Source organism: Halichoerus grypus, chromosome 10 (genome assembly GCF_964656455.1).
Source record: "Halichoerus grypus chromosome 10, mHalGry1.hap1.1, whole genome shotgun sequence".
NCBI classification, from domain to species: domain Eukaryota; kingdom Metazoa; phylum Chordata; class Mammalia; order Carnivora; family Phocidae; genus Halichoerus; species Halichoerus grypus.
In genome coordinates, this window is record NC_135721.1 from 52,681,125 (window position 1) to 52,695,477 (window position 14,353).

The following is a 14,353-nucleotide window of genomic DNA, read 5'->3' on the forward strand; positions in this document are numbered from 1 at the left end:
AAAATTTACCCCAGGTAAATTTTTATTACCATAAACAAAAACATTCTCCTAAGTTGGGGGGGGGGGGGATGCGGAGAGAAACACGGTGAAAGGAAGAGGAAAATGAGCAAGAAAACCTCATTTTGTTTAGTTCTTACAGGAAACCCATGGGGAAATGATATTATTGTCTTTTTCTTAGCTAAAAGGAAACTCAGGCTCAGAGAAGAAAGCAGTTACCTCAAGGTCACACAGGAGGTCAAGAGGTGGATCCAGAACAGTAGGGAGGGACCTCACCAGGTCTGCTGCCTCACATCTGGCCTGAGACCTGGGTGTCACACAGAACGGGAACCCACAGTAGACGTATAAAAGGAAGTCCATGAGCAAATATGTTTGAGAAATTCTCCATAATAGTCCCAGCTTTGTGACTCCCCTTCAGATGAACAAATTAAAGACCCTCCCAAAGTACTAGAGCAAAGAATCCTACTGGAATGGTGTTCAATCCTCTGTTTCCCAAACTTACTTGGCTACAGAATTCCTTTCTCAACAATGGCTATTACCATTCGTGTTATGGGTTGTACTGTGCTCCCCCCAAAAGAAGTCCTAAGCCCCAGTACCTTAGAATGTGACCTTATTTGTAAATAGATGTAATTAGTTAAGATGAAGTAATACTGGAGTAGATGGACCCTTGATCCAATATGACTAGTGCTCTTATAAGAAGAGGGAAGACAGCCACGTGACAGCAGAGGCAGAGATTGGAGCGACGGGTCTATAATCCAGGGAATGCCAAAGACTGCTGGCAAACACCAGAAGCTGGAAGAGGCAAGCAAGGATTCTCCCCTTAGAGTAGTCACAGAGAGCGTGGTCCTACCAACACCTTGATTTCAGACTTCTACTCTTCAGAACTGTGAGACAATAAATTTGTTTTAAGCTCCATTTGTGGTACTTTGTTAGAGCAGCCCCAGGAAATTAATACAATTCTCAAAAACTGGTATTCTATAGAAGAAACATTGAGAATGTTAATTTGACTGTGTGAAAATGGGCAGGTTATTTAATCACTCTATGCCTCAGTTTTCTCATCTGCAAAATGGGGATAGTAACATCTATTCAACTGAGTCATTCTGAAGATTAAATAAGATAATATGTGTAAGTGTTGGGGCGCCTGGGTGGCTCAGTCGTTAAGCGTCTGCCTTCGGCTCGGGTCATGGTCCCAGGGTCCTGGGATCGAGCCCCGCATCGGGCTCCCCACTCGGCGGGAAGCCTGCTTCTCCCCCTCCCACTCTCCCTGCTCATGTTCCCTCTCTCGTTGTGTCTCTGTCAAAAAATAAAATCTTTAAAAAAAAATATATGTGTGTAAGTGTTTTTAAAACTGTCTGGAACAAAGTAAGTGTTCGTAAATGTCATATTCCCCATTTTCGGGGAGTATCCATTACCTTAGGGCTGATCTTTTTCAACGACAAGTTCAGCAGAGGTTACAGAAGTCATCACAGGACTAGATTCTTTTACTAGCTCCCTTTCTTCATTCCACCAGTCACCATTCTTTGGCTGCAGTCTACGGAAACCAACTCTAGCTAATTTACTGGAAGGATATGGGGTGGCTCACAGACTTGAAGAAAAAATGAAAACTAGGTCTTTGGAAAAACAGAAACCAGGGCAACTGTGGGGTTCCAGGAAACGAGAACTAATGGATGGTCTTTTCGAGACACCAAGCTGAAAGAATCCCAATGGGTTTCAGGCTTGTACAAGTTCCCAGGGACGGAGCCTTTGATCGGCCTCCCTTGGCTGAGAGCTCACCTCTCCTGAATGGGGAGGCCGCGAACTGACGGCCCATCGGGACGGCGCCCAATGTGCGGGGGCTCATCCCCCGAAGGAAAATCGAGGCGCTAGTCACAGTAGAAGTGTGAAAGGTCCCTAGGCCGGCAATACCAACTGATGTCCACAGAAGGCATCTGAGGAAGCAGGAAAGTGGGAGCGGGAAGAAGATCTGCTCTTGGGGTTTTCTAAGAGCCTCCTGATTCGCTCTCTGCTACCCCTCTGTTTCTCACTTTTAGCTAATGCAAATTACGGAGAATTATAGATGGCCTGCCATCACTTTGTCATTGCACCAAAATTATTCAAAACCTGGGGGGAGTAGGAGTGGAAGAATCCACATCTGATGGCACTTGGGCGAAACAGAAACAATAAAGGGATGATTTGCAATGTCTGCATTTAAACAAGTATTTTTGCTATGGTTGTTTGTATAGGCAATGGAAACAGTTCTTGGATTTACGAAGTCTGATTTCGTGACTAAATTGATCTTCTTTTGTTTAATTCATCAAGTGACTTCTAATTTATAACGTTTTCTCTCTTTGTCCTAATATGACGAAGAACCCTTACACAGGAAATGTCGTATTTTTTGGATGCCCACAGAGTAAAAGCACCCTCTGCATTCTGAATAATTCATTTCAAGAAATATGTGTTTAGTGGTTACCATGTGCTGGACTAGGTAAAAATGTCTTGCCACCAAGAGCGCCCCAAATTTGTTGATCAGCTGAATGTACCACGGATGGATTGGATGCCGCCTCTCCTGCCTCTCCGGCCACAGGTCATCATGCCTGGTTAGCAACACCTAGTGGTCAGTGTAGGAATTGCCTGAATCAATGACATTTTATTTAGGACTTCCTTCACTTACCAGTTTGAGCAAATGCTCTTCAGCTCTTGCAGATCCTATTTCCAGATCAAAAAATTACCTCTTCCAATATCTTTTTCATGTACGTGTGTCTAGGCTTACTTTTTAAAATCTCTTTCTGTCCTCCTTTTAATTCTCACATGTGACTAACACCTTGGAAACATTCTTATAGGACATCATACCTGTGTAAGGAAAATTTAAGACTTTGGAATAAGCAAAACAAGACTACTGTCTCCAGTGGAAAACTATGCATCATTTACAGCACACTATTCCAGCTTATCTGATTCTATGGAATTTGTGCTTTTCCTTGTATTTGAATTATTTTACAACTCTGTAAATTACGGATAATTGATAGCAATGCAAATAACTTGTCTATAAACATGCAAATACATTCTATTATATGTATATTCTATTCTATTCTTCAATAAACTCTATTCCACTCCACTTCCCCACCCTACCCCCACTAAAATAAGCCAGCTTTTCGTCCATTTGTAAATTGATTTTAACATTTCTTTACTCCATATAAAATGATCACTACAATAAATTCAGTTAGTATTTGTCACCATATGTAGTTACAAATTTTTTTTCCTTTTGACAAGAACTTTCAAGATCCACTCTCCCAAATGCTTTCAAATACACAATACAGTATCATTAACTATAATCAACATGCTGTGCATTACATTTGCATGACTTACTCACTTTATAACTGGAAACTTGGACCTTTTGACCCCTTCATCCATTTCACCCACCCTCTAACCCTGCCTCAGGCAACCACCAATTTGTTCTCTATATCCATGAGCTCAGTGTTTTTGTTTTGTTTTGTGTGGTTTTTTTTAGATTGGTATTTAGATTTTTTATATTGGTATTTATCATTTTCTGCCTGATTTATTTCACTTAGCATGCTGTCCTCAAGGACCATCTGCGTTGTGGCAAATGGCAAGATTTCATTCTTTTTTATGGCTGAACGATATTCCACTCTACATATATATACTACATTTTCTTTATTCATTCATCCGTCAGTGAGCATTTAGGTTGTTTCTATGTTTGGGTTATTATAAATAATGCTGCAATGAACATGAGGATCCAAATATCTTTTCAAATTGAGAGTTTCATTTTCTTTGGATAAATACGCACAAGTGAATTGCTGGATCATATGGTAGTTCTATGTTCAATTTTTTGAGGAAACTCCATATTGTTTTCCAGAGTGGCCACACCAATTTACATTCCCACCAACAGTGCACAAGCATTCACTTTTCTCTACATCCTTGCCAACACTTATTATTTCTTGTTTTTTTGATAATAGCCATTCTAACAGGTGTGAAGTGATATCTCATTGTGGTTTTGATTTGCATTGCCCTGATGATTAGCGACGTTGAGCATCTATTCAGGTATTTGCTGGTCATCTGTATGTCCTCTTCGGAAAAATGTCTATTCATATCCTCTGCCCATTTTTTAATTGGATTGTTTGGTTTTTTGCTATTGAGTTGTGTGAGTTATTTACATATTTTGGATATTAACCCCTTATGAGATATATGATTTGCATTCAGTAGGTTGCCACGTTTCTCGATTATACTGAATAAATCTGACCTTGGCTCTGGAAGAATACACTATCTCTATCTTTCAAGGCTATTGTTCACTATACAAACATCCATGAAAAGATAGTGCCTCTTCTTGCAAGTTGTAGAGAAACATAAGAGATCCATGGAGAATTATCTCCCGACAAAAGGAAAGCCTTAAGTTGTTCATTCATTTGAACCCACTAGAAAATATCTACTTGGTGCCCAATGGGGCTTCAGCTCAAGATGGGGAACCAAGCCCACATATTGAGCAATTCTCTCCCAACAAACACACATACACAAAATTTATGTGGAAATGATAAAAGAAATATAAAAGTGTGAACAAACATATACCCATTTGCTTCAAAGAAAGTATTTACATACATATATTTCTTTGCATTGTCAGCTAAGAGGGCCTAGAAGCAGCAACACCCCTGTAGCAATGGGCATAATGGTATGGACCGAATGTCGGTGTTCCCCAAAATTCATATGTTGAAATCCTAGTCCTGAATGTGTCGGTATTAGGAAGTGGGGCCTTTAAATGATAATTAGGTCATAAAGGGGATTACTGTCCTTATAAAAAACATGGAGAGCTTACTTTCTCTCTCTGCTGCCACGTGAGGATAAAATGGGTCTGCAACTCGGAGAAGACTCTCCCAGGAACCCAACTCTGCTGGCACACCGACCTTACACATTCAGCCCCCAGAACTGTGAGAAATGTCTGTTGTCTATAAGCCACCCAGTCTGCAGTAGCTGGTTACAGCAGCCTAAACTGACTGAGACACACACAGTGCCCTGATCTTGATATACTATTCTCCAATAAAAGGCACTGGGCTTCCTGGATAAATAGATGATTCTAGGACTGGAGCAGGAAATATACAAGATGAGCCTGGAGCATCTTGTAGTGCCAGGAAGTAAGGAAGCGCTGAAAAAAATTTTTTTTTAGTTAAAAAACAAAAAGTAAAACCACAATGATGGGTTATGTCAAAGGGACACAGGAGCCAACCGAAAGAATTTCCAATGGCCAAAGCTGGAACAATTTGAGCAACAAAATAAGTAAAGTAGTATTGGGTTATATATATCTCAAGGTATACAATAGGTAAATAAATGATTGAATAAATAAATAAATGAGGGAGAATAAACAAATCTATGGCAAGAATTCCAAATAATTTGTGTAAATACTATTCCCTTAAGGAGATGGAGCATATATCTCTACTCCTTAATTGTGGGCTGCTTACAGTGAATTCCTTTCAGAGTACTGTATGGAAGGAGGGAAAAAGAGTAATTTTATGGTGGAGAAAGCTGACAAACACTACCTTACCCAGGTGATCAAAGTCAATATCAACAGTGATAAGTCAGGTTGAGAGTATGTACCCTTGATACCTAATCATGGAAAAACCTGAGACAAACCTCAGTTGTGGGACATTCTACTAAATACTTGGCCAGCCCTCCTTAAAACTGTCAAGGTCATCAAAAACAGGGAAAGTCTGAGCAACTATCATGGAGCCTAAGGAGACATGAAACTAACTGTAATGTGGGATCCTGGCTGGGATCCCAGAACAGAGAAAGCATGTTATGAAAAGCCCAAATAAATCTTTAAAAGTATGGACTTTAGTTAATAATAATGTATAGGGGCACCTGAGTGGCTCAGCCAGTTAAGCGTCTGCCTTCAGCTTAGGTCATGATCCCAGAGTCCTGGGATCGAGTCCCATGTCGGGCTCCCTGTTCAGTTCTCCCTCTGCCTGCCGCCCTCCTGCTTGTGCTCTCTCTCTCTCTGACAAATAAATAAAATCTTTTAAAAAATTAAATAATAATAATAATATACAGATATTGGTTAATTCATCTTCATCTTCTTCATTTCCATAACGTGCAGATGGAGATTCCAATGCAACAATTTCCATATAGTTATGTTCACATTCCATTTGTTCAGAAAGGTTTTAAATTCACTAACTTGAAAAGGTATTTGCATCCCCATGTTCACTGCAGCATTATTTACAATGGCTAAGATATGGAAACAACCTAAGTGTCCATCAACAGATGAATAGATAAAGAAGGTATGGTGTACCTATATATATAGTGAAATATTCAGCCATAAAAAAGAATGAAATCTTGCTATTTGTGACAACATGAATAGACTTCAAGGGTATTGTGCTAAGTGAAATAAATCAGAGAAAGGCAAATGCCATAGGATCTCACTTATATATGGAACCTAAAAAAACAAAAACAAAAGCCAAGCTCATAGATACAGAGAACAGACTGATGGTTGCCAGAGATGTGAGTGCAGGGTGCTGTGAAACGGGGGAAGTAAGTCAAAAGATACAAACTTCCAGTTATAAAAAAAAAAATTAGTAAGTCCTGGGGATATAATATACAGTGTGAAGACTATAATTTATAATACTGTATTGCATAGTTGAAAGATGTTAAGAGAATAAATGTTCAAAGTTCTCATGACAAAGAAAAAATGTTTTGTAACTATATATGGCAATGGATGTTAACTAGACTTATTGTGGTGATCATTTCTCAAAATGTACAAATATTGAATCATTATGTTGTACACCTGAAACTAATATAATGTTATATGTCAATTATACCTCAATATAAAAAAAGAAAGGCTTTAAGTCAGTAAGAACTGTTTTTGCGGTGGGAACTGTTTTGTTGGTTCTTTCTCTCCTTCTGAGGATTATGGAGGTATAGAAGACCTCTTTTTAAAGAGTGTGCCTTGGTTCAGCTTAAGATTTTAATGCAGTGTATAATTCTTTGCAGTATGGTTTATAATAATGAGAAGCTGGGGAGTGTATCTAAATATACAAGAATAAAAGCTTAGTTAACTGATTTATGAAGCACAAGTAGAATAAAATAAATGGAATTCAATAGGAATAAATGGAAAAAGCAGAACACAAACCAGTTGGAGACTTTATGTGCTAGTTTTTATATAGCGAACATGGAACCTTTATTAAGCTGAAAGGGGGTGGAGTCCTGTGATCATCTGGGTGCTGAGGAATAAACTGTCAAATTTTTAACAAGCCATGTCTAATAATGACCATAAATATCTCAATAGTTATAGGGACAGCATGTTGGAGATTTTATGGTATAGCTTTGGTGTCCAATTAACAGAGGAATGGCATTAATGAATGCCGAAGTACCCACTGCTTTGGTGTAGCTTTAGCACACGAAGGCTCCAGAAGACCGAGCACAGCTTTTCAGGAGCTCCGGCCCATCAGCACTTGGGGCGGCAGCACCACCCTCGGCTGGGCTCTGCCACAGGAGACGTGCTCACACAGCAGATGGCAGCATCCTTGGTGTCAGGCACTCACAGGCCGGATGCAGCAGACGCACCAGGCACCGCGCACCGCGGTGGCTTCAGGGGCTGCAGGAAAGAATCTAAGGAGGGCCAGCAGGGGAAGCCCAGAGTAACTGACGGGGCCGTGTCCATGAGTCCACGTGAGTCATCTCCCGCAACATCTTCTAAGTACACAGGGGCCCAGGGAAGGGGGCCAGAGCTCCCATCACGGAAGTTCTGTGCACAGCTGAAAAGTACCATGTGCAACTGCTGCTGGGAGCCAGACTTTCCCCCAGACTTGTGGGGCTGGGGACACGCAGTTTCTATATCTGCATCACGGTCACTGATGCAAGATACCTAGGGTATCTTCACTCTTCAACTGGTTCCAACAAGTTCTTTCCTAAAACGGGCTTCTGAAGATACAGCTGCTGCTTGGAGTCCCAGTTGTCACCCATCCTTCTTACATTTCCTGCCCACTTCCAGATGAGCTAAGTGGCATTAAGTGTGGCTGAGGTCACTGAAGAGATGTTTAAAGAAGCTATTTTAAAAGTTACTGGCATCATCAGCTCCGAGCTGTTATTTCGAGGTCAGCACAATGTCTTGTCTGCAGCAGCGACAGTCATGGCTGATGACCGCCTGACTGCGTGGGACACGGTGGGGTACCGAGCCGGGTGGAGCTCCAGCAGCCGAGTGACATCGCGCACCCTCTAGCAGCAATGCTGTAAAGGTAAGAAAGGAAAGAAAACAGATAAATTTGGATTCCACATCTCACACTTTATATCAAAATAAATTTCAGATGGATCAAAAATTTGGATTCCACATCTCATACTTTATATCAAAATAAATTTCAGATGGATCAAAAATATTAAAAATATCAGGAAAGCTCTATCAGAAAACATGAGATAAAATTATTTTTCTAATCCCAGAATGGGAATGACATAAGAGATTGACAGATTAAATTACATAGAAGTTAAAAATTACATATGAGAAAAACAAATCAAAAAGACAAATGTCAAACTGAAAATAAATGATGATATAGTCACAGACAAAAAGCTAATTTCCCTAGTGTACTAAGAATGCACATAAACATAAGATAAAGACAGAAAATGGGTAAAGAATATGAACCAACAGCTCATAGAAAAGGGAGACCAAATGATTCCTAAGCTTATGAAAAATGTGTGAACCCGTTCATAATAATAAGAAATGCGCAAAGGAACGAGATGATATTCCTTACATATCAGATGGCTCAGATTCAAAACTCTGATCACACTCTTTGTTGATAAATGTGCAGGGAAATAGGCATATGGCTGGTGGGAAGATTAAGTAGAACAAACCCGACAGAAGAAAATTTGGCAATGGTTACCAAAATTACAGAAAGCACATATTCTTCGACCCAGAAAATCTGCTTCTGAGCAAAAGTCCTTGGATATATTTACCTGCGTGCAAACAACAAAGATACAAGGATTCCCCTCACTAAGGTACAAGTAGTATTTTCCACCATCCTCTATTTCTTTCTCCTTTCTTGGTCACAATAGCACCAATACTGTCCTCAGGATCCGCTTATTTGTGTTGACCACCTCCCCCACGCGAGTGTGCGTGTGCGTAAAGGGTGAGGAGCAGGCCTGCCTGGGGAGCCCGGTTTGCCTTCTCACAGCATAATGCGGAGACCACAAACTGGTTATCTGTCCTGTTTACTGGGAGAGGCGCAAACTGGCACTCAAGCCTTGGGCCTATGTAACTGGAATTACAGGGGAGGTGGGGACCTAGGCCAGTACATTCTCTGTTTCAGAATGAATCACACATACCTTGACCTCGTTTACCTGAAACTATGTTTGTACTCCCCACATGGAGCTGCTGGACCACTGCAAAGACCAAACGGGCTTTGCATGCTGTTTTTCCTGACCTGTTTCGGTCTACAGAGTAAACTTCCTGCTAGACTTGGTCCAACTGAGTCCTACTAGCTGCCTTGCTAGTCTGAACCTGGAATTACTCCTGGTGGCAGGACAGTGCCCCAGAAGGCAGGCTGCATCCCTGGCATCTAGAACAGGACCTGGTACACATGAGCAACTCTGTAAATAAGATTTAAATGATAAACGAATGGATGGATGAATAATGTTAAGTGAAAAATATCAAGGTGCACAATAGTAACACTGCACGTTACCATTTGTGTAAAAAGGTAATATTGCTTCCATTGGCACAGGCCAAGTCTGGTCAAAGGCACAAGTAATTCGCACCTCAATAAATGAGTGCACTTCTACCTTTGGTGGTTACAGGATTTCTTTAAAGGTTTTTACTGGGGGGTCCCTGGGTGGCTCAGTCGGTTAAGTGTCTACCTTTGGCTCAGGTCATGATCTCAGGGTCCTGGGATCGAGCCCTGAGTCGGGCTCCCTGCTCAGCAGCGAGTCTGCTGCTCCCTCTTGCTCTGTGATTGCTTTTGCTCTCTTTTAAATAAATCAATAAAATCTTTAAAAAAATAAAGGTTTTTATTGGAAAACAGTTGTGGTCTGCTTTATCATATATGTAAACATATAAATGATTAATTGAGATTGTATATCATAGGCAATAATGATTTTGAACTGGGATATTATCAAGCAGACATTACAGAAGAGTGGTATGCAGTAAATAGGCAGAGGTTGAGCATGGGACCCTACTCATCCCGTCAGGAGAGAGACGTTGGAAAATAATACAGCCTAAAGTAATTAATCATATTCATCTTCCCTATGAAGTTGTTGAAAATCAATCAATAGGTTTTGAGGTAAGGGACGCTAAAAAAATAATAACTTGCATTATAAGGAGTTTATATTAAGCTTTCTGACCATAGTTAAATAACCGTAAATATTCCTATTTCATAACAACTAAAATATACATTACATAAGAGTAAAGAAAAATACATTTTTTTCCATTCCCTGTGTAATAAATGAAACAGATAAGGAGAAGCTTACGGAGAATCCAAGAATTGTTAAAAATTATTAAGAAATAAACTTAAAAGATGGATTGCACTGCACTGCTTTATCTTTATACCACTCGGAATTATCCTATGATTTAATAGGAGACTGTTCCTGCTAACTGGTTATCACAGCATGGGTTCTGTATCAGGGGGCCTAGACTGGACAATATTTATCTACGTATGGCTTCTATGTATTTTAGCCCATTAAAGTCCAAGGTAAAGTCCAACAAACAGGCTGCAGATACTGGGAAGTCTTTCCACTCTGGCTGGTAGCAATGCAAACTCTTCCCAGCCCTACTTCTGGGAATGATTCAACCCCGCGGCTTGCTTTCCTGGCCTTGTAGAATTTTGCCCCATACCTGCACAGATCCGTAGTCAGCCGAGACCCAAGCGGACTGCTCTGCAGACATCTAGAGCATTCTCGATCTCTCTGCTCCATCTCTCCCCGCTGACAACCTGCCCTGCAAATTCTAGCCAGTCTCCCCTCCTTCTCATTTCTGCTCCTCAGTTTGGTGAGGGGCCTGGGCTCTGTTTCAGTTCTCCTTGCTGCGGCACGGCCTGGAAATGGGTTCACCCAGCCAGCGGGGGCCATCAGAGGGCTCGTCTTAATCATTCCCTCCCTCAGGTTTCACAGTCTGGGCTACCTGCTCTGCTGGCCACTGTCTGGAAACAGTTGCTCCTGCTGTTTGAATTTCTAGCTCCTTATTACAGGAGGGAAATTCTTGTTGCAGTTAAACCTTCATGGGAAGAGGTATAAATCAATAATTTTATCCTTCGTACTTCTCCAAGAGCGATAAAGACTATCTCCAAGGTCAATTTAAATGATATTGCGGTCATGTTAAAGATGTGCAAACACACACACCAGCAACAACAATAATCCTCGTCTTTTAGAAGTTCATTGAAATATTCATGGACTAAGTGATATAATTTCTGAAATTCGCTTCCAAAAATACGGGTGAGGGTGAAATTGCATGAGACTAAACACTGGTCACGAATTGATAATTATTGAAATTGGGTGAGGAATACTACCTACTTTTTTATGTCTGAAATTTCCCATAATAAAAACTTTTCTAAAATTAATGATAAGAAACTCTGTTTAATGCCCACTAAATAACTTCTGTGTCAAGTTCATAACAATGACTCATCTGAGAACAGGGGTTTGATGGCCGAATATGAAAGCAGGCAGTGTAAAAAAAAAAAAAGGAAGCTGCAGGGAAGGGAAACCAAAGAGCTAAGGGCAGTTCTCAAATGCTGTATCTTACCAGTTCAGGTACGGCCCTCCTTGATATCTCGAAGAGCCAGGCTAGCAACAGGTTTTCCCCCTACTGTGAGAGGCAGCAGAAGCTCTGCCCCACGACACATAGTTACTGCTTCTGTGACTGGTCCCTATTTTAGAGAGTGAGATTTCACAGATCACAAAACCAATCTGTCCTGCCACAAACTCTGGCTAAATAGAACCTGGATTGCTATGGTAACAGCAAAGACAGGCAGTGGGGGCGGGACGCACGCTTGGTCACAGTGACAAAAAATAGGTGAAAAGCAAAAGTCAGAGAAAGCAGCCTATTTCATCTCTCAGGACCCAGCCCAGAGCTCTCTTCAGTCAATGCTCTGGAGAATGTAAATTCTGCCTCCTCTCAACCCTCCACGGCCTCCTCTATAGAGCTGTGTTTATAAAGCACAGAATCTGTGCTTCCAAGGAAGGTACCATCACGTCCATTTTGCAGAAGGGAAAACTGAGGCTCAGAGAGACTAGGAAACTCTCTAAAGTCTAGGAAGTGCCAAAGCTTGGATTGAAACCCAGATCTACCTAGTGCCAAGGCCCATGTTCTCCCATTCTGATCCTGGAGCATTTAGCATCTGTGAGTGCTCATTCAGAAAATATCCATGTAAACCTGTATGTATGTTATAAAATAAACAGAATAAACAACAGCGTAAAGGCAAAGGTAAACATAGAAATCATGTTTAAGCATTCAAAGGCCCAGAGTGTTTTGAAGACTAATATGCCATCCCCCTCCTCTCCCAAATTTCAACCAAATAAGAACACAATATTACACTATAATAATAAGGGGGAAATCTCTTTCCCTTACGGAAACCTGAGAAGAGACACATAAACAGAGATCTGCATTAAGGGATGGGCCAAACAAGCAATATTCTAGGACATCAATCTGTATGTCAACCTAATAGCATTGGGATAAATAAAAATTATACTGTTCCATTCAGGTTTCCTCACATAACTTCTCAAATAAACAGTGCAATGTAAATCAGTTTTATTCTTGTTCAGTACCTATAATAAAACCTCTATTTGAATATTTTTCAATGTGGTAGATAAAAGGGTATTTATCATCTCAAACTGGTTTTTAAGGAAGGTGTTTTTGTTTGGTGTTGATGTTGTTTGGGGATATTGTTTGTGTTTTGGTGAACACAAATACAACTTTTATCTATAGCCTGGTTACCTTGTCATGCTTGAGGAGAGAAATCAAGCGTACTTTGGCAGGAACCCAGCCAAGAGGCTGCTATGGCTACAGAACATACACCATGAACCACCACCTCCACCAGTGAATTCTAACTGTATTTTAGTCTTTGCATTCTTCATTCAAGATTGAAAGTCCTGGGATGCCTAGGTGGCTCAGTCGTTAAGCGTCTGCCTTCGGCTCAGGTCATGATCCCAGGGTCCTGGGGTCGAGCCCCGCACTGGGCTCCCTGCTCAGCAGGAAGCCTGCTTCTCCCTCTCCCGCTCCCCCTGCTTGTGTTCCCTCTCCCGCTGTGTCTCTCTCTGTCACATAAATAAGATCTTTAAAAAAAAAAAAGATTGAAAGCCCTAAAAAAAGACACATGCCTCACACCTTATGCAAGAATTAACTCGGAATGTGTAATAGTTCTAAATGCAAAACATAAACTAGAAAACTTGCAGAAGAAAAACAGGCAAAATATGTTGTGGCCTTAAGTTAGGCAAAGATTTCTTAGATACAACAGTAAAGTCATGATCCGTAAGACAAGCAAATTGATGAATTGGAATTCTTTAAAATTAACAACTTTTCTCCTTAAAAGATACCATGAAGAAAACAAAAAAACAAGGCACAGATTGGGAGAAAATATTTGCAGATCACATTTCTGTACTGTATCTAGAATATATGAAGAAGTCTCAAAACTCCATAATAAAAAAAACTAACAACCCAAGACCAAAAAAAAAAAAATCAATAAACATTTTATGGTAGGCTAAACAATGGCCCCCCAAAGACGCCCACATCCTAACCCCTGGGATTTGTGCATATTTTACCTTACACAGCAAAAGATGGCTTTAAATATGATAAAGTTCAGGATCTTGAGATGAGGAGATTATCGGGGATTATCCAATTGGGCTCCATGTAATTACAAGGTTTCTTATAAAAGGGAGACAGGACGGTCAGAGTCAGGAAAAGACAATATGATGACAGAAGCAGAGAGAGATTGGAAGATGCTATGCTGGCTTTGAAGACAGAAGTTGAAGCTATGACCCAAGAATGCAAGTCATCTCTAGAAGCTAAAAAAGGCAAGGAAAGATTTTCCCCTGGAGCTATCAGAAAAAAAACTGCAGCCCTGCCAACACATTATTTTAGGACTTTTGACCTCCAAGCTGTATGATAATTAATTTGTGCTATTTGTTTTTTTTTAAGATTTTATTTATTTATTTGACATAGAGAGACACAGCAAGAGCAGGAACACAAGCAGGGGGAGTGGGAGAGAGAGAAGCAGGCTTCCCGCTGAGCAGGGAGCCCGATGCAGGGCTCGATCCCAGGACCCTGGGATCATGACCTGAACTGAAGGCAGACGCTTAACCGACTGAGCCACCCAGGCGCCCCAATTTGTGTTGTTTTAAGCTCCTAACTTTGTTGTAATTTGTTACAGCAGCAAGAAACACCTAATACATAAATATACATATATACACA